The 26,054-nt window shown below is 43.6% G+C and overlaps 1 long non-coding RNA gene across 1 annotated transcript in view; it reads right to left on the bottom strand.

Annotated features, from left to right (window-relative positions):
* Positions 1-15,058: 15,058 nt before the first annotated feature.
* The window catches only part of LOC106573112 (protein O-mannosyl-transferase TMTC3), a 68,448-nt gene continuing 57,452 nt past the window's right edge, over positions 15,059-26,054 (bottom strand). The window contains exons 11-13 of the long non-coding RNA XR_006759660.1: positions 22,487-22,642; positions 18,953-19,179; positions 15,059-16,282 (exon numbers count right to left, since the gene is read on the bottom strand). This is a non-coding gene — a long non-coding RNA (protein O-mannosyl-transferase TMTC3). The remainder of the gene's footprint in view (positions 16,283-18,952; positions 19,180-22,486; positions 22,643-26,054) is intronic.

Genomic DNA, 26,054 nt, shown 5'->3' with positions numbered 1-26,054 from the left:
ATTCACCTGGTCAGTCTATGTCATGGAAAGAGCAGGTCTTCATAATGGTTTGCAAACTCAGTGTATATGTATATATATACTGCTCAAAAAATAAAGGGAACACTTAAACAACACATCCTAGATCTGAATGAAAGAAATATTCTTATTAAATACTTTTTTCTTTACATAGTTGAATGTGCTGACAACAAAATCACACAAAAATAATCAATGGAAATCCAATTTATCAACCCATGGAGGTCTGGATTTGGAGTCACACTCAAAATTAAAGTGGAAAATCACACTACAGGCTGATCCAACTTTGATGTAATGTCCTTAAAACAAGTCAAAATGAGGCTCAGTAGTGTGTGTGGCCTCCACGTGCCTGTATGACCTCCCTACAACGCCTGGGCATGCTCCTGATGAGGTGGCGGATGGTCTCCTGAGGGATCTCCTCCCAGACCTGGACTAAAGCATCCGCCAACTCCTGGACAGTCTGTGGTGCAACGTGGCGTTGGTGGATGGAGCGAGACATGATGTCCCAGATGTGCTCAATTGGATTCAGGTCTGGGGAACGGGCGGGCCAGTCCATAGCATCAATGCCTTCCTCTTGCAGGAACTGCTGACACACTCCAGCCACATGAGGTCTAGCATTGTCTTGCATTAGGAGGAACCCAGGGCCAACCGCACCAGCATATGGTCTCACAAGGGGTCTGAGGATCTCATCTCGGTACCTAATGGCAGTCAGGCTACCTCTGGCGAGCACATGGAGGGCTGTGTGGCCCCCCAAAGAAATGCCACCCCACACCATGACTGACCCACCGCCGAACCGGTCATGCTGGAGGATGTTGCAGGCAGCAGAACGTTTTCCACGGCGTCTCCAGACTCTGTCACATCTGTCACGTGCTCAGTGTGAACCTGCTTTCATCTGTGAAGAGCACAGGGCGCCAGTGGCGAAATTGCCAATCTTAGTGTTCTCTGGCAAATGCCAAACGTCCTGCACGGTGTTGGGCTGTAAGCACAACCCCCACCTGTGGACGTCGGGCCCTCATACCACCCTCATGGAGTCTGTTTCTGACCGTTTGAGCAGACACATTTGTGGCCTGCTGGAGGTCATTTTGCAGGGCTCTGGCAGTGCTTCTCCTGCTCCTCCTTGCACAAAGAAGGAGGTAGCGGTCCTGCTGCTGGGTTGTTGCCCTCCTACGGCCTCCTCCACGTCTCCTGATGTACTGGCCTGTCTCCTGGTAGCGCCTCCATGCTCTGGACACTACGCTGACAGACACAGCAAACCTTCTTGCCACAGCTCGCATTGATGTGCCATCATGGATGAGCTGCACTACCTGAGCCACTTGTGTGGGTTGTAGACTCCGTCTCATGCTACCACTAGAGTGAAAGCACCGCCAGCATTCAAAAGTGACCAAAACATCAGCCAGGAAGCATAGGAACTGAGAAGTGGTCTGTGGTCCCCACCTGCAGAACCACTCCTTTATTGGGGGTGTCTTGCTAATTGCCTATAATTTCCACCTGTTGTCTATTCCATTTGCACAACAGCAGTTGGATTTTATTGTCAATCAGTGTTGCTTCCTAAGTGGACAGTTTGATTTCACAGAAGTGTGATTGACTTGGAGTTACATTGTGTTGTTTAAGTGTTCCCTTTATTTTTTTGAGCAGTGTATATTCTGAGAACACAATATACAAAGAGAAAACGACAGCCAAACAGTTCTGTCAGGTCTACAAAACACTAAACAAAAATTAACCACCCACAAAACCCAAAGGAAAACAGGCTACCTAACTATGGCTCCCAATCAGCGACAACAATGTACAGCTGTCCCTGATTGAGAGCCATACCAGGCCAAAACAAAGATATACAAACACATAGAAAAAAGGACATAGAATGCCCAAAACCCCAAAACACACAGAAAAACACCCCCTGCCATGCCCTGACCAAACTACAATAACAAATAACCCCTTATACTGGTCAGGTCGTGACAGTACCCCCCCCCCAAAGGTGCAGACCCCGAATGCACCTGAAACAAAAACAATAACCCCAAACTAAAGGGAGGGAAGGGAGGGAGGGTGGCCACCGTCCCTTCTTGTGCTACACCACCCCCTTCCCAATCCTCCCCCCTACGGAGGTGGCTAAGGAGCGGGACGCAGACCGCGCTCCACCACTGGCTCACCCCACTTAAGTGGCGCCTCTAGAGCGGGTGACTTTGGCTGCGAGGCTGCGCAGGACAGGCAGTCGGCTCTGGCTGCGCCGGACAGGCGGGCGGCTCTGGCTGCGCCGGACAGGCGGGCGGCTCTGGCAGCGCCGGACTGGCGGGCGGCTCTGGCGCAGGATGCACCAGGCTGGGGAGACTTGCAGGAGACCTGGCTCTGGGAGCAGGCACAGGACTCACCAGGCTGGGGAGACTTGCAGGAGATCCTGGCTCTGGGAGCAGGCACAGGACTCACCAGGCTGGGGAGACATGCAGGAGCCCTGGCTCTGGGCGCCGGCACAGGATTCACCAGGCTGGGGAAACATGCAGGAGGCCTGGCTCTAGGAGCAGGCACAGGACTCACCAGGCTGGGGAGACATGCAGGAGGCCTGGCTCTGGGCGCACGCACAGGATTCACCAGGCTGGGGAGACATGCAGGAGGCCTGGCTCTGGGAGCAGGCACAGGACTCACCAGGCTGGGAAGACATGCAGGAGGTCTGGCTCTGGGAGCAGGCACAAGACGTGCAGGGCTGGGGAGGCGCACAGGAGGCCTGGTGCGTGGGGCTGGCACAGTCTTCACCAGACGGTTAGCACGCACCTCAGGACGAGTATGGAGAGCTTACTCAGGTGACATCAATTCGAGGACACGCTCCATAGGGCGAATGTCGTGCCTCATGCACCAACACAGCAGCTCTCTCATATCTCTCTCCTCCAATCTCCCCATCAACTCCTTCACTGTCTTTGCTTCGCTCCCGTCGCTCACCGCCATCTTCACCCTGACTGGCTCTGGTTCCATCCTCGGCACCGCCGACCATCTTGGGGATGCCTCTCCTCCTCTTGCCATGCCAGCCGATCCTCCCAGAAATGGCGTTCTGCCTTCGCTGCCTCTATCTCCTCCGGCGGGCGGCAGTATTCTCCAGCCTGTCCCCAGAGTCCCTTTCCGTCCAGTATCTCTTCCCAAGTCAAGGAGTCCTGAACCCTCTGCTCCTCCATACCACTCTGCTTGGTCAGTTGAAGGTGGGTAGTTCTGTAATGGTTGTCTTTGGAAGAAGAGGACCAAGGCGCAGCGTGGTGAGTGCTCATCATTTAATAAATATTCTGAGAACACAATATACAAAGAGAAAACGACAGCCAAACAGTTCTGTCAGGTCTACAAAACACTAAACAGAAATTAACCACCCACAAAACCCAAAAGAAAACAGGCTACCTAAGTATGGCTCCCAATCAGCGACAACGATGTACAGCTGTCCCTGATTGAGAGCCATACCAGGCCAAAACAAAGAAATACAAACACATAGAAAAAAGGACATAGAATGCCCAAAACCCCAAAGCACACAGAAAAACACCCCCTTCCACGCCCTGACCAAACTACAGTAACAAATAACCCCTTATACTGGTCAGGATGCGACAGGGTTTCAGGTGTCTCCGGAAGGTGGTGATTGACTCCGCTGTCCTGGCATCGTGAGGGAGCTTGTTCCACCATTGGGGTGCCAGAACAGCGAACAGTTTTGACTGGGCTGAGCGGGAACTGTGCTTCCACAGAGGTAGGGGGGGGCCAGAGGTGGATGAACGCAGTGCCCTTGTTTGGGTGTAGGGACTGATCAGAGCCTGAAGGTACGGAGGTGCCGTTCCCCTCACAGCTCTGTAGGCAAGCACCATGGTCTTGTAGAAGATGCGAGCTTCAACTGGAAGCCAGTGGAGTGTGCGGAGGAGCGGGGTGACGTGAGAGAACTTGGGAAGGTTGAACACCAGATGGGCTGCGGCATTCTGGATGAGTTGTAGGGGTTTAATGGCACAGGCAGGGAGCCCAGCCAACAGCGAGTTGCAGTAATCCAGACAGGAGATGACAAGTGCCTGGATTAGGACCTGTGCCGCTTCCTGTGTAAGGCAGGGTCGTACTCTGCGAATGTTGTAGAGCATGAACCTACAGGATCGGGTCACCGTCTTGATGTTAGCGGAGAACGACAGGGTGTTGTCCAGGGTCACGCCAAGGCTCTTAGCACTCTGGGAGGAGGACACAATGGAGTTGTCAACCGTGATGGCGAGATCATGGAACGGGCAGTCCTTCCCCGGGAGGAAGAGCAGCTCCATCTTGCCGAGGTTCAGCTTGAGGTGGTGATCTGTCATCCACACTGATATGTCTGCCAGACATGCAGAGATGCGATTCACCACCTGGTTATCAGAAGGGGGAAAGGAGAAGATTAATTGTGTGTCGTCTGCGTAGCAATGATAGGAGAGACCATGTGAGGATATGACAGAGCCAAGTGACTTGGTGTATAGCGAGAATAGGAGAGGGCCTACAACTGAGCCCCGGGGGACACCAGTGGTGAGAGCACGTGGTGCGGAGACAGATTGTCACCACACCACCTGGTAGGAGCGACCTGTCAGGTAGGACTTAATCCAAGAGTGAGCCGTGCCGGAGATGCCCAACTCGGAGAGGGTGGAGAGGAGGATCTGATGGTTCACAGTATCAAAGGCAGCAGATAGGTCTAGAAGGATGAGAGCAGAGGCGAGAGAGTTAGCTTTAGCAGTTTGGAGGGCCTCCGTGACACAGAGAAGAGCAGTCTCAGTTGAATGACCAGTCTTGAAACGTGACTGATTTGGATCAAGAAGGTCATTTTGAGAGAGATAGCAAGAGAGCTGGCCAAGGACGGCACGCTCAAGAGTTTGAGAGAAAAGAAAGAAGGGATACTGGTCTGTAGTTGTTGACATCGGAGGGATCGAGTGTAGGTTTTTTGAGAAGGGGTGCAACTCTCGCTCTCTTGAAGATGGAAGGGACGTAGCCAGCGGTCAAGGATGAGTTGATTAGCGAGGTGAGGTAAGGGAGAAGGTCTCCGGAAATGGTCTGGAGAAGAGAGGAGGGGATAGGGTCAAGCGGGCAGGTTGTTGGGCGGCTGGCCGTCACAAGTCGCAAGATTTCATCTGCAGAGAGAGGGGAGAAAGAGGCCAAAGCATAGGGTAGGGCAATGTGAGCAGGACCAGCGGTGTCATTTGACTTAACAAACGAGGATCGGATTTACATTTTACATTTACATTTAAGTCATTTAGCAGACGCTCTTATCCAGAGCGACTTACAAATTGGTGCATTCACCTTATAATATCCAGTGGAACAACCACTTACAATAGTGCATCTAAATCTTTTAAGGGGGGGGGGTTAGAAGGATAACTTTATCCTATCCCAGGTATTCCTTGAAGAGGTGGGGTTTCAGGTGTCTCCGGAAGGTGGTGATTGACTCCGCTGTCCTGGCGTCGTGAGGGAGCTTGTTCCACCATTGGGGTCAACCTTCTTTTTAAAATGGTTGACGAAGTTATCCGCAGAGAGGGAGAAGGGGGGGAGGGGGAGGAGGATTCAGGAGGGAGGAGAAGGTAGCAAAGAGCTTCCTAGGGTTAGAGGCAGATGCTTGGAATTTAGAGTGGTAGAAAGTGGCTTTAGCAGCAGAAGCAGAGGAAGAAAATGTAGAGAGGAGGGAGTGAAAAGATGCCAGGTCCGCAGGGAGGCTAGTTTTCCTCCATTTCCGCTTGGTTGCCCGGAGCCCTGTTCTGTGAGCTCGCAATGAGTAGTCAAGCCATGGAGCAGGAGGGGAGGACCGAGCCGGCCGGGAGGATAGGGGACATAGAGAGTCAAAGGATGCAGAAAGGGAGGAGAGGAGGGTTGAGGAGGCAGAATCAGGAGATTTGTTGGAGAAGGATTGAGCAGAGGGAAGAGATGATAGGATGGAATAGGAGAGAGTAGCGGGAGAGAGAGAGCGAAGGTTGCGACGGCGCAATACCATCTGAGTAGGGGCAGAGTGAGTAGTGTTGGAGGAGAGCGAGAGGGAAAAGGATACAAGGTAGTGGTCGGAGACTTGGAGGGGAGTTGCAGTGAGATTAGTAGAAGAACAGCATCTAGTAAATATGAGGTCAAGCGTATTGCCTGCCTTGTGAGTAGGGGGGGACGGTGAGAGGGTGAGGTCAAAAGAAGGAGGCAGAGAGAAATTAGTCAAAGGTAGATGTAGGGAGGTTGAAGTCACCCAGAACTGTGAGGGGTGAGCCATCCTCAGGAAAGGAACTTATCAAGGCATCAAGCTCATTGATGAACTCTCCAAGGGAACCTGGAGGGCGATAAATGATAAGGATGTTAAGCCTGAATGGGCTAGTGACTGCGACAGCATGGAATTCAAAGGAGGAGATAGACAGATGGGTCAGGGGAGAAAGAGAGAATGTCCACTTGGGAGAGATGAGGATTCCAGTGCCACCACCCCGCTGACCAGATGCTCTCGGGGTATGCGAGAACACGTGGTCAGACGAGGAGAGAGCAGTAGGAGTAGCAGTGTTTTCTGTGGTAATCCATGTTTCCGTCAGCGCCAAGAAGTCGAGGGACTGGAGGGTAGCATAGGCTGAGATGAACTCTGCCGTGTTGGCCGCAGACCGGCAGTTCTAGAGGCTGCCGGAGACCTGGAACTCCACGTGGGTCGTGCGCGCCGGGACCAATTTATTGCCCTGGCCTCATCTGCAGTCCTCATGCCTCCTTGCAGCATAACTAAGGCACGTTCACGCAGATGAGCAGGGATCCTGGGCATCTCTCTTTCAGTGTTTTTCAGAGTCAGTAGAAAGGCCTCTTTAGCCTGTTGGGGCTCGGGGGCAGTATTGAGACATTTTGAAAAAAATATGTGCCCATTTTTAACTGCCTCCTACACCAACTCAGAAGCTAGGATATGCATATTATTAACACATTCGGATAGAAAACACTCTGAATTTTCTAAAACAGTTTGAATGGTGTCTGTAAATATAACAAAACTCATATTGCAGGCAAAAACCTGTGAAAAATAGATCAAAAAAAATGTGGATTTTGTGACTGTACTATTTAGTGTCATTGTTTTATAGATACCATAGTGAGAAAGGATTCATTTCGCAACACCTACGGCTTCCACTAGATGTCAACGATCTTTATAAAGTTGTTTGAAGCGTCTATGATAAACAGAGAGCAAATTAGAATCCAAGGAAGTTGACATGTCATCACTTCATTTTTTTGCGCCTGCGCATAAATCTGAGAGACGTGAGTTTGTCATAATTTTTTATCTAGACATAGGATAGGTTGTGTGAAAATATTACTGATGTTTAACATTAAAAATGGACCAAAAGATTAATGCTAAACAACATTTGACATGTTTGAACGAACATAAATAGATTATTTACTAGGTTTTTTTTACCTTTTCGGCGTGATTTTACCAGCCCCACACCACGTTTTATGGGAGCATAATGAACGCTAAGTACTTGGTGTTATTTGGACATAAATTATGAACTTTGTCAAAAGAAACCACATTTGTTCCGGACCTGGAATGCTTTCCGGACCTGGGATCCTGCCTTCTGATGGAGATAATCAAAGGTAAGGGGGTATTTACAATGTTATTATCGATTTTAGATGATGCTAACTGTATAGCATAGCCTGTTGTTCTTAGCATAGCACCCCGTTTATTGCAAAATGTGATTTCCCAGTAAAGTTATTTTGAGATCTGGCCATTCGGTAGCAATTACGAGATGATAATATATTATTCTTTGAATGACAATATTATAATTTACCAATGTTTTCGAATAGTAATTTTGTTATGTTCACCGGAAGCATTTCAGAGAAGAAAAAATCTGAATTTCACGCTACTGTAAAATGCTGTTTTTGGATATAAATATGAACTTGATGGAACAAAAAATGCATGTATTGTATAACATAATGTCCTAGGAGTGTCATCTGATGGAGATTGACAAAAGTTAGTGCATAATTCAAGCTGGTTTCTGCTTTTGGTGATGCCTGACCTTGAATTGAAAATGGATGTTTGTACTTTTGTGGCTATGTACTGTCCTAACATAATCTAACTTTATGCTTTTGCCGTAAAGCCTCTTTGAAAATCGAACAATGTGGTTAGATTAAGGAGATGTTTATCATTTAAATTGTGTAAAATAGTTGATTGTTTGAGAAATTGAAATTATTAGATTTTTGATGTTTTGAATTTCCAGCCTTGTTAGCAATCCCGGCTCGGGGTTCATTGCTAACCTGTAGCCCCAACAGGTTAGTGTCCTAAGTTTTCATAACTGTGACCTTAATTGCCCACGCTGTTAGTGTCTTAACGACCGTTTCACAGGTGCATGTTCATTAATTGTTTATGGTTCATTGAACAATCATGGGAAACAGTGTTTAAACCCTTTACAATGAAGATCTGTGAAGTTATTTAGATTTTTATGAATTATCTTTGAAAGACAGGGTCCTGAAAAAGCTGAGTTTATATACAGTACCAGTCAAAAGTTTTGACACACCTACTCATTCCAGGGTTTTTCTTAATTGTGTCAGTGTCACCAGCAAAGCATCCCCACACCATCACACCTCCTCCTCAATGCTTTACGGTGGGAAATACACATGCAGAGATCATCTGTTCACCTACTCTGTCTCACAAAGATACAGTGGATTGAACCAAAAATCTCCAATTTGTACTCATCAGACCAAAGGACAGATTTCCACCAGTCTAATGTCCATTGATCATGTTTCTTGGCCCAAGCAAGTCTCTTATTATTATTGGTGTCCTTAGAAGTGGTTTCTTTGCAGCAATTTGACCATGAAGGCCTGATTCACACAGTCTCCTCTGAACAGTTGATGTTGAGATGTGTCTGTTACTTGAACTGAGGCTGGTAACTTGTCCTCTGCAGCAGAGGTAACTCTTGGTCTTCCTTTTCTGTGGTGGTCCTCATGAGAGCCAGTTTCATTAAAGTGCTTGATGGTTTTTGCGACTGAATTTGAAGAAACTTTCAAAGTTCTTGACATTTTCCGCATTGACTGACCTTCATATCTTTAAGTAATGATGGATTGTCATTACTCTTTGCTTATTTGAGCTGTTCTCGCCAATAATATGGACTTGGTCTTTTACCAAATAGGGCTATCTTCTGTATACCACCCCTACCTTGTCACAACACAATTGATTGGCTCAAATGCATTAAGATGGAAACAAATTCCACAAATTAACTTTAACAAGGCACACCTGTTAATTGAAATGAATTCCAGGTGACTACAACGTTTTGGTTACTACATGATACCATGTGTTATTTCATAGTTTTAATGTCTTCTACAATGTAGAACCCTTGAATGAGTAGGTGTGTCCAAACTTTTGACTGGTTCTGTATATACACACACAGTGAGCTCCAAAAGTATTGGGACAGTGACATTTTTTGTTGTTTTGACTTTGTGTCATTTCAAATCCAAAGTACTGGAGTACAATGACTATGTGTTTAAAGTGCAGACTGTTACCTATTAATTTTATTTTGCAATATTTATTATTCGTTAATAATGATGTGTGAGAAAGTTGCAGACGCATAAATATCATACCCCCGAAAAATGCTAACTGCCCCTTTTATTGTAATGGTGAGAGGTTACCATGTCTGGTGGGGTATGATATTTGTGAGTCTAACTTTTTCATTATCCGTAATCATGGCAGCATCCACATTAATGTAGAAGTGTTTAGAAACATATTCTATTCTTATTTACAACAAAAGCTACTCCAAAATAACCCTATTTACTATTCAATTCTATCAGGCAGAAAATAATCTGAAACACAACCATGTATTCAGTTACAAGTAATCTGACTACAAAAAAAAAAAACGTATCAGTTACATTACCAGCAAGGTTAGATACTTTTGAAAAACTAGATGAATACTTCTTGGATTACTTTTAAATTAAGAAAGGGTGTTTGCGGAAAAAATACATTGACACCTATGTTTTCTCAATGACATTGAAAAAAGGCACACCACAAGTCCGAGACCACTATGATGACACACCAAATGCATTTGATGGATCCTTTTTTGTCTTCTTCTTATGCTCTTAAGGGGAAAGTAATCAAAAAGTAACTGAAAGTAATCAGATTAAGCTAAAAGTTACGTAATTGATTACAATTTGACAGGTAACTAGTAACTAATGGATTACATTTAGAAAGTAACCTACCCAACCCTGCCAGGAATGCATCTTATGGAGTGAGTAGGGGTGACTAGACTCAAGAGAAAGTGGGTTTGAAACTGAGCCAAACAGTAAGGATCAAGAGTACAGCAATGTGCTGTGTTACCTCACTGCTGCCATCCTAATCAAGTCGGAGCCAGAGCATGTAATCAAGTTTTATCTAACCTTCCTTAATATCTTACAAAATATTGATTTAATTTGATCTTTAATCCTAGTAATCTTTTTGTGTACTTTCCCCTTAAAGAATATCAGTTTATACCAAAACTTCTGTTAATAATTAGGTAGCATTGTGTGGTTGTTGTTAGATGACAGATGTAGCAAGTCTGAATTCACTGTATCAGATTGCTATCACTTTTTCATAGTCAGTTTTTCCCCTTATGAAAGCAGTGCTTAGATCAGAGGGCAACGTTGAGCTGATACCATATCACTTATACCTATTCAATTCTTTCAGATCTACATTAAGTACCTAAGGGCTTGTGCTAGGAGTGAGGGCTAGGAGTAGTTTCTGGACCAGGCCTGTGTAATGCATGGGCGACTTCAGAGAGACTTGCTAGGTGCTGAAGCTCCATCAAGAATGTTTAGCACACCCAAGAAATAATGTATTAATAGATGCATGCTTAATACACCATAGATTGCAACCACCCCTACTCAACGACCAAGCCACCCCTTAGCTAGCCCAGTGAAAATTCCCTGGTGTTACCACTGGTGTAATGTGGCCATCAAAACAAACACCTACCATTTATAGGACCTCTGACCATACAGTTGAAGTCAGAAGTTGACACACACTCAGGTTGGGGTCATTAAAATGTGTTTTTCAACCACTCCACAAATTTCTTGTTATGAAACTTTGTGCATGACACAATAATTTTTCCAACAATTGTTAACAGACAGATTATATCACAATTCCAGTGGGTCAGAAGATTAAATAGACTGAGTTGACTGTGCCTTTAAACATCATGGAAAATTACAGAAAATTATGTCATGGCTTTAGAAGCTTCTGATAGGCTAATTGACATCATTTGAGTCAATTGGAGGTGTACCTGTGGATGTATTTCAAGGCCTACCTTCAAACTCAGTGCCTCTTTGCTTGACATAATGGGAAAATCAAAAAGAAATCTGAAAAAACATTGTAGACGTCCACAAGTCTGGTTCATCCTTGGGAGCAATTTCCAAACGCCTGAAGGTACCACGTTCATCTGTACAAACAATAGTACGCAAGTATAAACACAATGGGACCACACAGCCGTCATACTGCTCAAGAAGGAGACGCGTTCTGTCTCCTAGAGATGAACGTACTTTGGTGTGAAAAGTGCAAATCAATCCCAGAACAAAGGCAAAGTACCTTGTTTCCTCCAGCATCTTCACAGGTACAAAAGTATCTATATCCACAGTTAAACGAGTCCAATATCGACATAACCTGAAAGGCCGCTTGGCAAGGAAGAACCCACTGCTGCAAAACCGCCATAAAAAAGCCAAACTCCGGTTTGCAACTGCACATGGGGACAAAGATCGTACTTTTTGGAGAAGTGTCCTCTGGTCTGATTAAACAAAAATAGAACTGTTTGGCCATAATGACCATCGTTATATTTGGAGGAAAAAGGGGGACGCTTGCAAGCCGAAGAACACCCTCCCAACCGTGAAGCACGGGGGTGGCAGCATCATGTTGTGGGGGTGCTTTGCTGCAGGAGGGACTGGTGCATTTCACAAAATAGATGGCATCATGAGGTGGGAAAATTATGTGTATATATTGAAGCAACATCTCAAGACATCAGTCAGGAAGTTAAAGCTTGGTCACAAATGTGTCTTCCAAATGAACAATCACCCCAAGCATACTTCCAAAGTTGTGGCAAAATGGCTTAATTTTAATAAGGACAACGAACTCAAGGTGTTGGAGTGGCCATCACAAAGCCCTGACTTCAATCCCATAGAAAATTTGTGGGCAGAACTGAAAAAGTGTGTGCGAGCAAGGTGGCCTACAAACCTGACAGTTACACCAGCTCTGTCACGTGGAATGAGCCACAATTCACCCAACTTATTGTGGGAAGCTTGTGGAAGGCTACCTGAAATGTTTGACCGAAGTTAAACAATTTAAAGGCAATGCTACCAAATACTAATTGACTGTATGTAAACTTCTCACCCACTGGGAATGTGATGGAAGAAATATAAGCTGAAATAAATCATTCTCTCTACTATTATTCTGACATTTCACATTCTTAAAATAAAGTGTTGATCCTAACTGACCTAAGGCAGGGAATTTTTACTAGGATTAAAAGTCAGGAATTGTGAAAAACTGAGTTTAAATGTATTTGGCTAAGGTGTATGTAAACTTCTGACTTCAAATGTATATCGCCCCTACTGTTGGGAGCTAGTCTCAGAAATCCCAGACCTAGGGAGACTAGATGTTAGCTGTAAGACATACAGAAAAATAACATGTACAAGTGAAAAGCAGTCATAAAGTAAACAGACTTTATTTGGAAACCACAACCCGGAATCCCCACCACCATCAAGCACCCAGGAGCAGAGTCAATACCAGGGCTCATATTAGAAAAAAGGGATATCGTTTTAAAAATACATTAAAAAAACTGTGTTTTTTGGTCACCAAACAAAAGCGATTAAAATAAAATAATTTATCAATTACATTGCAGTTGAACATATTTGCCTATGACAAAAGTGATAGATATAGTCTTGAATAGAATTTAAATATTAATTTCAATATTCTTGATTGATTACAATTGTAAGACTTTCAGAGCACTCGTCTTGCATGATAAAAGATAGCTATGCTAAACAACGTACCATATATTTTAAGTGGCAAACAATGACAGTACTGAGAGCTCACAGTGCAAGTAATAAATAAACAAATAAATAAGCATCTGTACATGCACAATATGTAGTGTTTTAGGAGCTCAATGATAAAGTAATGCATGATCATGTTGAGACTGCTAGGAGAGTCATGTTTCATATGAGGCCTCAGGCCAACCATCATATCACACTGACAATGTTTTTTAATTTAATATCAGCAGATTTTCCATTAGCGTAATCATGACTGACAGTGAGTGCGAACAGATGGACACACCAACTTTCAGTGAGTGCAAAGAGGAAAAGGGAACAGACTGACACTGCACAGTAGTGGTCTACAACTAATCACCAGGATACAAAACAATCATGGAACACTGAGGGGTTAAATAAGGGGTTAAAGAGAGGCAAAACAATGACAGGCGAGTTTTTGTTTCACTTAGCTAATCAGGTTTCTGACAAGTCATATTATCTCTTTCATCACGCATCATCAAACAAAAACAGTTCCATTCCAGATAACTCGAACTCAACGACAACATTAGTGTTTTAAGAGAATGACAGTTGAAAAAAATCAAGATAGCATCAAACAGCATGTTAATTACATAAAGAGAGAGAGAGAGAAGGAAGACAGACAGAGAAACGCCGATAGAGAGAAAGAAAGAAAGAAAAAGAGAACAAGGTCAATGAGCTGAGCTGCAGTGGGAGAAAAAAAAAAAAAAGAGGAACTGTTCTGCCAAATAACTGTGCTGTGAAATCCTCCCTCAAGAGAGAGGAAGCATCTTGTGTAAATGATAAAAAAACACATGGCACAGCCTGAGGGAGAACATGGGAGGGAGAGGGGTGAGGAGCATGTGTCACAATCCTCACGCCAAAACTGCCTGGTATTGTTGCAATCAAAGATGTTATGATACGTGAAGAGTGAAGACTAACAGCAGAAAACAATATATCTGTCTGGTGGTGGGTCAGGTTGTATGTGCGTGCGTGTGTGTGTGTGTGTGTGGGGGGGGGTTGGACAGACATGAACTGAATATGAGACAAACAGCTCCATGGAAGCACTATGAGACAAGGGCTGTGCTATGAGGAGAGTAACACTGACGACGTGGCAAACAGGAAGTAAAGGGTGAGATCAATAAGTGAAAATAGGGGTGAAATGTAGTGTAATATGCTGGTGCAGCAACTGTAGTAATGGGTTATTTGGAGATGCATACAACATACAGAGATCCTGTCTGCCTGAAGTGGGCCTTGTAGTGTCCATTACATCATTTCCTTTCATTGTTCGTGATACAATCATTCCTTTTTTAAAAACAATACCTGGCTACGCACAGAGTGAGTCACACACAAAAAAAATCCAGTGATCAACAACTTATCTAGTAAACATATCAAAATCAAAACAAACCAGCATAAATTAGGATATGATAAAATGACATTCAGAAGAAGCAACACAAAGGGTTATGCATCTGTAGTGGAGATTAAATAGACTATGACTAATCGCGTTGTGCTTTTCCTCTCTCGTGCTGTTCAGAGAACAAACAAACCACAATTTCCCTTTTTTAATTCTCACAATGGTGTTAAAATTATGGGACACAGTAGGTAGGGTAGCCCCTAAACATGATAAAAAAATCGAAAAGGAGTTAAGCCATGCATGATGAAGTGGGGAGGGGTTTTATTTCTTAAAACCAACCGAGTTTGTGGCAGTGTCCGAAATGCCACCCTATTGACTATGCACTACTATGGGCTTCTAACCTATGGGTCCTGGTCAAAAGTAGTGCACTATATACACTGAGTGTACAAAACATTATTAATTTTATTTTACCTTTATTTAACTAGGCAAGTCAGTTAAGAACAAATTCTTATTTTCAATGATGGCGTAGGAACAGTGGGTTAACTGCCTTGTTCAGGGGCAGAACAACAGATTTTTACCTTGCCAGCTCAGGGATTCGATCGTGCAACCTTTCGGTTACGGTCCCAACACTCTAACCACTAGGCTACCCGCCGCCCGATTAAGGACAACTTCCTAATATTGAGATCCACCCCTCCTTTAGTCCTTTCGGTGGTGGACCATTCTTAATACACACGGGAAACTGTTGAGCATGAAAAACCCAGCAGCGTTGCAGTTCTTGACACAAACCAGTGTGCCTGGCACCTACTACCATACCCTGTTCAAAGGCACTTAAATATTTTGTCTTGCCCATTCACCCTCAATTGGCTCAAGGCTTAAAAAATATTTTCACCTCTCTCCTCCCATTCATTTAGACTGACTGAAGTGGATTTAATAAGTGCCATCAATAAGGGCGCATAGCTTTCAACTGGATTCACCTGGCCAGTCTATGTCATGGAAAGAGCAGGTGTTCTTAATGTTTTGTATATGTTATTATAGGGTGCAATTTAGGACGCATCACACCTGTGATTCAGGAGCTGTTAATAGCTCTACAAAAATGTGTCCTGCACTGCGGTAAATAACAACAAGGTTAATCACCGCATAATATGAAGTCAATCTCCTCCAGTTTCTTCAAGGCGGTTGCCCGTTTCTTCTCTATATCTTTAATCTCTTTTGTGGATTTGCTCTTAGTCCTCAGCTGTTTGTCAGCCTGGCTGCCGTTCAGATGCTCTGATTGGCTGTCGCCGCCACCTCGAAAGCTTTCTGCCGAGGAGGATTTCCGTGCATTCTTCTTATTCCCGGCACCCTCCCCAACCCTATCGCTGTCGGTGGCTCCACTCCCTTCCTCCTCCTTACCCAGCTTATTTACCTCCGCCTTCGCTAGCGTAGCAGCGCCCTCTGCTGAAGCTGGGCTCAGCGGCTGCCCCGCTGCAGACATGGCTGCCGCCATCTTGCCGCGCACGATGCCCGGGTGGCGGCATACGTACTCCTCGTTGGGTGCCATGGCAAGCATTTCCTCCAGGCAGCGCTTCGCTCTCGGCAGGTCTTGCTCCTCGAAGTAGACCACACACAGGTTGTGTTTCCCTTGCATGTTGGTGGGGTCCATACGGAGGATCCTCTAGAAGCAGATCTTGGCACCCTCGATGTCCTTCTTGTGGTTCATCAGGATATCCCCCATGAGAATCAAACCTTTAACATGCTCTGGGTGGTGGTGCAGTAGCTCGTCTTATACAGGCTGGGCATCCACCTCCTGTTGAGACTGCGAGTAGAGCAGGGCCAGGTTGAAGAGGGCGCTGCGGAAGCCCGTCTGTAGACGGATGGCCTCCCTCATCTAGCGCTCGGTTGCAGCATTCTCGTTGGCGTCCATGGCAAGCATCCCCAGGTTGAAGTAGCCGTTGGCATTATCTGGCTCCTCCTGGATGTAGGTCAGGAAATGACAGTTGGCCTCCTGAAAGAACCTGGGCTCACCTGGAAAACACACACAGACAGAGAAAAATGCACACACACATGCACACACACACATAATGGTTAGGGCATAACAACAACAAGTCATTGTTTATTTAGTTGGAGATGAGTGTGATTTGTTAAAAAACATGTTCTCATGGCACAATCACTATACTGGTTAGTGGGTAAAGGTGGGGCACGCACACTCAGAAAGTCACAGGGGCAGATTGTATAGCAGGAACTGTATGATAAGATAGGAATGGCATTCAGTAAAATCTACACACAATTTATACTGCCCAATGTTTCACCATGACGTTTTATTACATCTATCGGTGCTTGCATCTAAAGAGTGTGCCAAGAGTTTTCAATTTTTTTATTAACTTATTGTATGTGCACTGTGCCTGTAAACTATGCTGGGTGTACGTGCAGCCGCGCACTGCCTCTGACCGACAACCCCGTAGGGTGCCAGCAAGAGTCCCTGGGCACTAAGTCAAAAACCCACACCTACAATTGAATCAACAGTTGGGCCTCTGTGAACAGAACGAGAGTAATACCAAAAGAGAGAAAGAACACAAAGAATACAGGGAGTCGGAACAAAAACATTGGTGGTGACAGCATTATTAGAACACCGATATTAACAATAACACCTAGAGCCTAAATTAATCTGTCATTTTACAGCTGCAGCGAACCGTGAGTGATCCGGGCAGAGCCAGGGGAGTGCTGACACACACACATACACCACGCCACACACACACACCTAGTGGGTAGGGTGAAGGTGCATTTATAATAATTGTAATAATATTTTTTGGGTCCAATTCCCAAATCTGAAATCTTTGTCGACCCAACCTGCTATCATGGTACATTTGCTTGCACCATGGGGGACCATTAATCACACTGGTATAACTTGTGAGTCTGCAAATGTGAGGAAAATGTTGATGTGTCGCGTGCTGGGACTTTTGTTTAAATTCAACTTCAGGGTTAGGGAGCACTGCTCAGGTTCTTAAAAAGAGGATAAGTTACGCTGAAAACGAGCGTGGGTAAAGTGAGTGGCCCAGGAGGGGGGGAAGGGGGTGCAGGAAAAGTCAGCACCAGGAAGAGGAGGAGGAGAGGGAGGGGGAGGGAGGGAGGAGGTACCAAGGCAGCACCAGGACTGTGAACTTGGCCTTGAACTCACATGGCTGTCTGGGTAAACAATCTAGTCAACAGAGCTACAGATGGCACACATTCCAATGAAACCAAGTCTCTTCAGTAGAATAATTAAAGACGTTAGGTTTGTTAAAATAGAGCCCTAGTACTCTAACGCAATGGTAAATCTTACGCTATAGGTTCGGGGGTGTCAGGAATATTTTTGCTATTTTCACAGCAATTATTATGAGCAAAATAGCTGCCGGTGGCATGAAAGGCTTGGGTTTAAATGAATAAATAAGTTGTAGGTGTGACGAAGGCTTGGGCACTCACTGGTCCAACAAGGCGTTCCATAGCTTAATACCGCATGCGTTTGTCTCAAGTTCTGTAGGTTATTGACGGTCTTTGCGTTGTCATCAACTCCAATTCGGCTGGGGGCACGAAATATTCTCCACCTAGTCCATTGTGGAATAATACTACAGTTTATTAAATAGCATAGGCTACTGCGTGATAGCAACAGTAAAAAAGAAAAATTAATCAGTTATTGCTCAATATGTTTGGAGTCAACATTGTTGTAATTGGCTTCAATGAGTATAGGCCTTTACACATTGCACTTCTCCTCAAATAAAAAATACAAGGCTCCTGTAAACTGTATTGTATGTGTGAGGCATGTTCTCAATAAGCTAGATATAGCCTAGGCCTATCTTTGATATGGCGTTATAGACTGAATAGCCTACGTTTGGAGGACTGTGTCTTTGGTAACAGGACAAGAGGCGCTCTTTGGAAATAGGGATGGATACAAGCCTAATGGAGTATGCACTGCAGGTAGGCCTATGTGAATTGTGAATAATGCAAAAGCATGTCGGCAAAAGCCTCACGAGTAGACCATTTAGAAACCTTTTATGCATAGGCTACTTGGCTAATGCATGCCCAGGATAAGAAAGACACCAGATACATTGTTGTGGAACCAAGGGTAGCCTATTAAGGACTTTGTTTTTTTAATCAAACAAAAAAGGAACAGAATTTAAATGTTTCTAAATAGGAGTGTCACTGGATTATCTCATCTCTCATTCTATGATGGGCAAATAGCCGACATGGAGTTTTTTTTATGCACAACCAAAATAATACCCCTCCCGCCTCAACGCAAGCGAGCTCATATAAGAAAGGTAAACTACCAATCCTGACACTAGAGTTTGAAAATAGAAGAGAGACGGCTTTAACAGGTCGAAATTGCAACCAAGCGTGCGTTTGACCAATGCGCTGGCTTGATGCCAGCCAAAAATAGACCCCCTAATCTCTTATCTGTTAATGTTTATTAATGACAAGATGAGTGATTCATTGTTGATTGATAATCTACATTTCAAATGGGACAAAAGGTTAACTAAACAAAACAACTGCTACGTGCTCTGGTTGAGCCTGAGTTGTATTCAGTAGGAGCGAAACGGAAGCAAATGGGCCGATACAGGAAGTGTCCTAACAAATGCTTATTTTCGTTTTCCATTGCAAAACGTTTTGCTACGATGTGCACTAATGAATACAACCCTGGGTTGCTCAGCCTCAGTCAAATACTGGATTCCTTTATGAGCAGGGCAGAGTTGAAGAGGGACAGTTTGTGGTGTGGTTTGAGCTCCTGGGCGTAGTTGAAGTTCTTCAGGGCCCCTGAAGGCTCCTTTATCTCAATGTTGACGATGGCCAGGTTGTACCAGAGGTCAGCGTTGGTTCTGTCCAGCTCCAGGGCCCGCAGGTAGGCACCCCGGGCCTCGGATGGCTTGTTCATCTTCAGCAGCAGCTCCCCTCTGGGTTTGTACAGAAAGAAAAGTGAAATCAAGCCAAATCTAAAGCTCACCTTCACAACTGGCTATGAAAAAATGATCATAACTCTCATCTTATCTACATCAATTCTCTATTGTTGTTTGTTAAAGGTCCAATGCGGCCATTTTGATCTAAGATATCAAATAATTTCTGGGAAACAATTGTGATTGTTTTCAAAAAGAAACAAAAATAGCCTCATAGAAAAGAGCAATTTCTCATGCAAGAATTTAGCTAGGACGTGGGGAGGGGGGAAATCGAAAACTAGCTGTTATTGGCAGAGAGGTTTAGAACTCTCTTTCTTATTGGTCTAACTCATTTCTTAAACTAAAATGGCATCATCATAATTTTCAGAATATCACAGTAGTATTACAACCTCAGTGTGGAAATATATATAAAACACAGGGAAATCATGTTTTTGACCCCACTGGGCCTTTAATGATAATCTGTTTCTCGCTTCCTTTCTCCTTTACGTACATGCTATGATGTAGAGCAGACTGTATAGTGAATCATTTTAATTTTATTTAACATTTATTTAACTAGGCAAGTCAGTCAAGAACAAATTCTTATTTACAATGACGGCCTACACCGGCCAAACCCGGACGATGCTGGGCCAATTGTGCGCCGCCATAAGGGACTCCCAATCACGGCCAGGTGTCTAACAGACTGGATTCAAACCAGGGTGTCTGTAGTGATGCCTCTTGCACTGAGATGCAGTGTCTTAGACCGCTGTGACACTCGGGAGCCCAAGCAGTCTGCTTGGTCAGCTGTGTTAGAGCAGAGTCAATAACTGGCTTTTGATGAACACACTGTCACTGTGATATAGTAGACTGTACAGTTGACAGGTAGTCTGACCAGACAAGTAGTCTGACCAGCCAACTGTGTTACAGAGCCAATTAATGGCTTTGATGAAGGATGTAAACAAAATACCTTATGTTGGTGTAGAATTAGGGCTGTTGCGGTGACCATATATATTACCATGACTGCAGTCAAATTCCATGTTAGTCGTCACAGTAATCTCCTTTTATGCACTCTGGACATGTATTGGTAGTACCTAACTTGCTAACGACGTCAGGTCGCTACTGCCCTGACACTCAATGCTCTATTGTCCCTCTAATCACTCTGACATCAACGCAAATGCAATCGAAACGTACATCAGACACGTATCATTAAAACAGTATTATGCCTTTAAAACTCAGCGTTAGGCAAAAATGTTTGACCTCAATGTGATGATCAATACGAAGAAAGAAGTTCAACAACAGGTTGAAACTGAGTGGAAAACTTGGTCATTGTGGATGTTGTTTGAAAGCCAAACAAGAAAATGGACAGAGTTTTCTAAGGTGATGATTTATTCAAAGCATTTAAGACGTTGCATGTAGAACAACCCTATGCATATTAGAGCGTATGTATACGTATAGGCGTATATATGAGCCCAAGCCCCCCAAAACCTGAATTCAAATAATGATTGTTCCATTATACAATACATAGCCTAATAGCCTACCGCACGGAAGGCTATTACGCACGGCATTAAAAAAAAGAAAAGATTTAAGTAATTGCCTTTGAGTGTGGACTGTTATGTATTGTTACTTTCTATCCACGAGTCTGGGAGAGAACGTATAGGCTTAGGCAATACAGGGAGGCTTACAGAGTTCACCTACAATTATAGTGAATTTGTATTTGATTTGGAATAGCATAGAATTAGGGCATTTAAAAAAAAAACATAATTAATAAGCTTTATAATAACATTACATTACATTTAGCTACATAATATCGCACCACTGTGCGTTTCCATCTCCTCCTCTCTCTCCTTCATCCCTTTCTCAAGCGCGCAGAGATAGGGGCTGTCAACAGTTTAATTAAATAGGTTTTGTCGTGAAAACATGATACTATCGATGTTCCCGAAAAGATTTCACTTGGTTTCCCAAATTAAGCACTGGGTAGCTGCAGGAACAGGGTTGAAGAGCCCATAGCATACAGAGTTTGGGCGGAAAATCACCTGTCGCGAAGCGAGTGGCAGCATACTCCTCTAACAGTGGTTGATGCGTGAAGTGGAAGTATTCTTATAAGCCCAGACATTTCTATATGTAAACGCTATAAAACCGGAGTAGCCTAGCCGGCATGATTTAAACTGTGGGAAAGCGGTCTCCATTCACTATTTGAGTGCATAGGGATGATTCCCCTGCTCCTTTTCCTACCCGTTTGATAATTTTTTTTGACATATTAGTAAAGATTAAATTGGGAATAGTCTGATGGTTGAAAATATGATCACTTGATTAGAGAACAGTGTGTGTCGCCTGAGGCAAGTAACAGAATGCAAGCTTTTGTTTGGCTACTTTTCAAATAGTCAATAGCCTATAGTCGCATCATGCAGCCCATAAATGTTTTGATTTTGAAGACATTCTAGGGTTTGTATCATTCACAACAAAATTTGCCAAATAACTCTAAATCTAGCGTATAGGACCTGTTTCAAATTATCACTTTTACACTCAACATAGCCACTTCATATTCACACGCTCCGGAATGGGAAAAAGATCCTTTCCATTTTAGTTCAATAATATAATTCTTTACAATAAAATCATATAATATAATATAAAATAATGGCATGGGACTCATAAGCATATCTTGTCTGATAAATGAAGTAGCCTTAAGTCTATGGCTCCTATTCGGTTCTTCTGAAATACATTTTCTTCATATCATAATGTTTGTTCGGACCTGCCTAAAATAAATTGATTTATTGTGATGGTGTATATTAAATGGATTTATTATACTTTTTTAAATGTAGATGTTCCAAAGGCACGCATCAGCGGCTTGTAAGTGTGGAGGCCTGGAGATGCTAACCATGTTTATGTTCATCAATGGTCAATTACCATGAGACCGGCAGTCAATTGCATAACAATAACTGGCTGACAAAATGTCATGACCTCCGAAGTCCAACATAGAATCTAGAATGACTGCTTTGTAATTGATTCATTTAAGTCTAATTAGTTATTTACAACCTACGTAAGCAGTCAATTGACCCTTCGCTAAGCTGAATTAATGTAATTGACTGCTTACGTATGTTGTAAATTCATTCATTCAGCTTCTGATGAAGGAGTGCCTACTGACGTATATGGTATCCATTCAAATATCAGTATGCTCAAGGTTGTTAGTAAACAGTTATGGTGTAGATTGTACATCAACCTGATGGAGGTAGTAAATACACTAAATAGACTTCTGATGAAGGATGTTAAGAGAAAGTCAACAGCCTTGTTCAACATCATTATTCTGATATTTGGTGTAAACTAACCACCTTGCCTGCTGATGTAGGCTTGCTTGAAGTCAGGCCTCATGCTGATGGCCTGTCTGTAGAGTTGGTCAGCCTCCTCCAGGCGTGAGTCATTGGTACGAATCAGGTTCGCCAGGTTAATGTACACGTTCAGGTGGTTGGGCCACTCGGGTGGCGTACTTCTTCTCTGGAAGGGCAACATAATAAACTAGTCCTTATCTCTAATTTGTTGACGATTGATCAGTAACTGATCCATGACGCTTATTCCACATGAAAGATATTAGATCACACTATATTATATGCTTGCAGTTGTTTTGGTTTGTTATTAACTTCGTTCTGACAGGTTAGGGGTACTGGACACTAGTTTGCTATTCCAGGTGAACTATAACTACCGGAGAACGTAGAGCAGGACTTCTCAAAGTGGGGTCCGCAGACCTCTGGGTCTGTGGCCAGACCTAAAATGTATTTATTTTCTTACATTGCATTTTTTTTAACGAACATTACTAACAGATTAAACACATTTTGGCTGAGGGATCCATGGAATACATTTAGAGGGTGTTAAATAATACAATGTAATAAATTAATAAATATATGTAATTCATTCATTAAAGCGATCATTCAGAATTTTGGCAATGAGGTAATTTATCTTCCTTCATGCTGGACACGGATATACAAATGGTATTGACGTGTTCATCTGACTCTGGGGAAATAGATAAAGGGCCTCATTGCCAAAATCCCGAAGTATCCCTTTAAAGGAGCTATATGTCATATTTTTGCATTGTAATTTCAGACAATGTCCTTAATATATCTGCAGTAATAGTGTAATGACGTTTCACAATATGTTATCCCACCCAAAGAATATTGGGCACACACAAAAATGCACTTGAATGGTGCGGCCTTCTTATATTGTCAACAAAAGGCATCTCTTGTTGTCAAATTGACTGGGGCCAGCAAGGGGCAAGCGTCAAACATATATAAATTGCCCCAGTCAGTTTGACAACAGAAGATGTTCCTTCCCAGTGCCCAATACTTGGTTTGTCTGGCCATGCACTGCCAGTCATAGTAAAACTCATTGTATGCTATTTCTATCTCACTCAAGTTGTGGGGTCCTTGATTAACTTGCCATCACAAAAGGGGGTCCCCGGGCCCCAAAAGGTTTGAGAACCCATGACGTAGAGAATGTAGTGAGCTTATGGTACGTTCTTAACTCTGTAACACTCGCCCCCTTTAAACTCACTACACAGAGATCCAAGCCGTCAAGCTGAGCACAACTGCGCATCCGGGTCATGGCACCACTGTTACCCGGGTCAGTGTGCTGCTAACAGCTTAGCTTCCTCCACTGTCCCGACTGCGCAATCCTGGGCTCGAACCAGTGATCCTCTGCTTCGCAATGCATGTGACCTCCCTCGTTGATAACAGTCTAACTTGTTGAGCCAAATGGTACTAATTGGATGGCTCCATCCTTGACTTTTCAAGCTAGCTGTGGAGTGAGCTTACGGTACGTTCTTAACTGTTACACTAACATCCCTTTTCATGAGAGTTAGGATCTTAATTTGAGAGCTAGCATAGCAGGAAATGCAAACTTGTAGTGTATTCAAGGCTTAAAAAGGTTTATAAAGTTTGTAATTTCCACTTTAAAATGTCAGACTTGATTTGCCCTAACGAAAAATGTCCATTAATTATAATCCACATAATTATTCACATTTCCTGTTGCTGCAGAATTATTTTCCTGCTGTAGCAAACTGGCTCAAATTAAGATCCTACATCTGTACCGACGTTTCGGCATGGCCTTAAAATTACAAAGCAATCAACAGAAGAGACAACAAGTCACTTTCTTGGAGGCCTAATAATGACTGAGCAGGAAAACTAGCATATCAATATAATTTCAAAGCCACCGACAGCCTCTGATGTGGGCAATATGCTTCTGCCATGGCCAACATGAGAGTGGGATTTTTTCACAGTGGGATTTTCTTGAAAGAAAAAGCGCAAATTTGTATATATAATCCCACAGTCATACATTTCTATACTAGCCACACATACAGCCAGAGGGAGAGAAGATCTGTTTCTTTTATGTTTTCTAAACTGATTTATCGAATCAGAGTTTACGCAGTTTTTCAAATAAATTATGAGAACATGAGACTGAGGCAGGGACTTCCTCCATCGACAGCCTCACAGAACCGTATAAAACACGTACTAAAGCACCATGTAGTCCGTTTCATGTCATGGGGTTGTCAGTCGTTGGATTCCTGGACATAAGCGGAAATCTGGATATAGAGAGTTAACTCGTTTGGAAAACCAATGAATAAAAGAGGCATGATCAAAATAAGTGTAGTGTATCAAAGCGATTATCATTGGGCCCCACGCGGAAATCCTGTTCAGTCCTTTCAGCATCGGTCGTCGATACATGATGGCCATAGCCGCTTGCATGCTTCAGCTGAAAAATCTCTTTAAAGCTCAGACAAGGCCTCGCCTGTTCCATTTCGTGATGATAAAATTGAAGAAATCAGCCCCGCTGCTTATTCACAAAATCGTCATTTGTTTCAAAGCTGACCCCTCGCATGGGAAGTACAGTCAGGCCCTTCAAATTATTATTATCAAATAGGCCATAGTCCAGAAGTTGTTTTTCTTGGAAGTTTGGGGTGGATGAATTGAGTGAACTGTCACTCATGAATGACAAAGAAACACCACATCAACGCTTACCTACAATAATGACCAAAGGGCTTTCACATGCCAGTCATGTTTGTAGGGATTTCAAATGCTATTTCATTATGTTTTTAACAAGGAGATTGGATCCCAGAACTCGGTTTGTATTTTATGAACAATAGAATAGTGAGAACTGGGCAGTTACAGAGAGACCGACAGTGGAGATGTAGAGTCTGCAGTGCAACCACCAGGCCAGGCTGAGGCACTACCATTTCCTTGATTCCTGAGATAAACCAACTTTGAGGGAATGGGGTAGGAAATCAGGCCGGCCTCCCATTGGCTTCTAAAAACATAACCTCATCAGAACTGAGGCGACGCAGCTGTATTTCTAAGCATTAGACAGCTGAGCATCACCTCAGACTATTAAACTGACTATTAAATGATCAATTAATGCCAAAGGTTTTTACAAAGACAAGTCTTCAGGAGACCTTTAACATTTAAATGATGATCAATGATCTGTCAAGCGTGAAGAAGTGCCCCTTTAGTTGACGTAATTCCTGAGAGATTATAGGTAATTGAAGCTGCACTTAACGTTGTAGAAAATTGGCCTGTTGGAAACTACAACTCCCTACTTACATTGCACAGTTTGGGCATGATCTGATTTATCTCAAGAGAAACTGTGCATCTAGCCCATGCTATTTTGTGGGTTTTCTTTCATTCACTAATCTTAACTTTTTTTGTACATAATGTTTCCACCATCGTTTCCTACCAAAAAGAGCTTCTGGACATCAGAACTGCGATCACTAACCTTAATTAGAAATGTTCTGATAAAGCGGATGCTAAGCTACAGGAATGTTTCGCTAGCACTGACTGGGATATGTTCTGGGATTCATCAGATGGCATTGAGGAGTTCACCACATCAGTCACTGGCTTCATTAATAAGTGCAGACAACG

This window comes from Salmo salar, chromosome ssa16 (assembly GCF_905237065.1).
Source record: "Salmo salar chromosome ssa16, Ssal_v3.1, whole genome shotgun sequence".
Taxonomy (NCBI): domain Eukaryota; kingdom Metazoa; phylum Chordata; class Actinopteri; order Salmoniformes; family Salmonidae; genus Salmo; species Salmo salar.
This window is presented reverse-complemented; position numbering and strand designations above follow the sequence as displayed.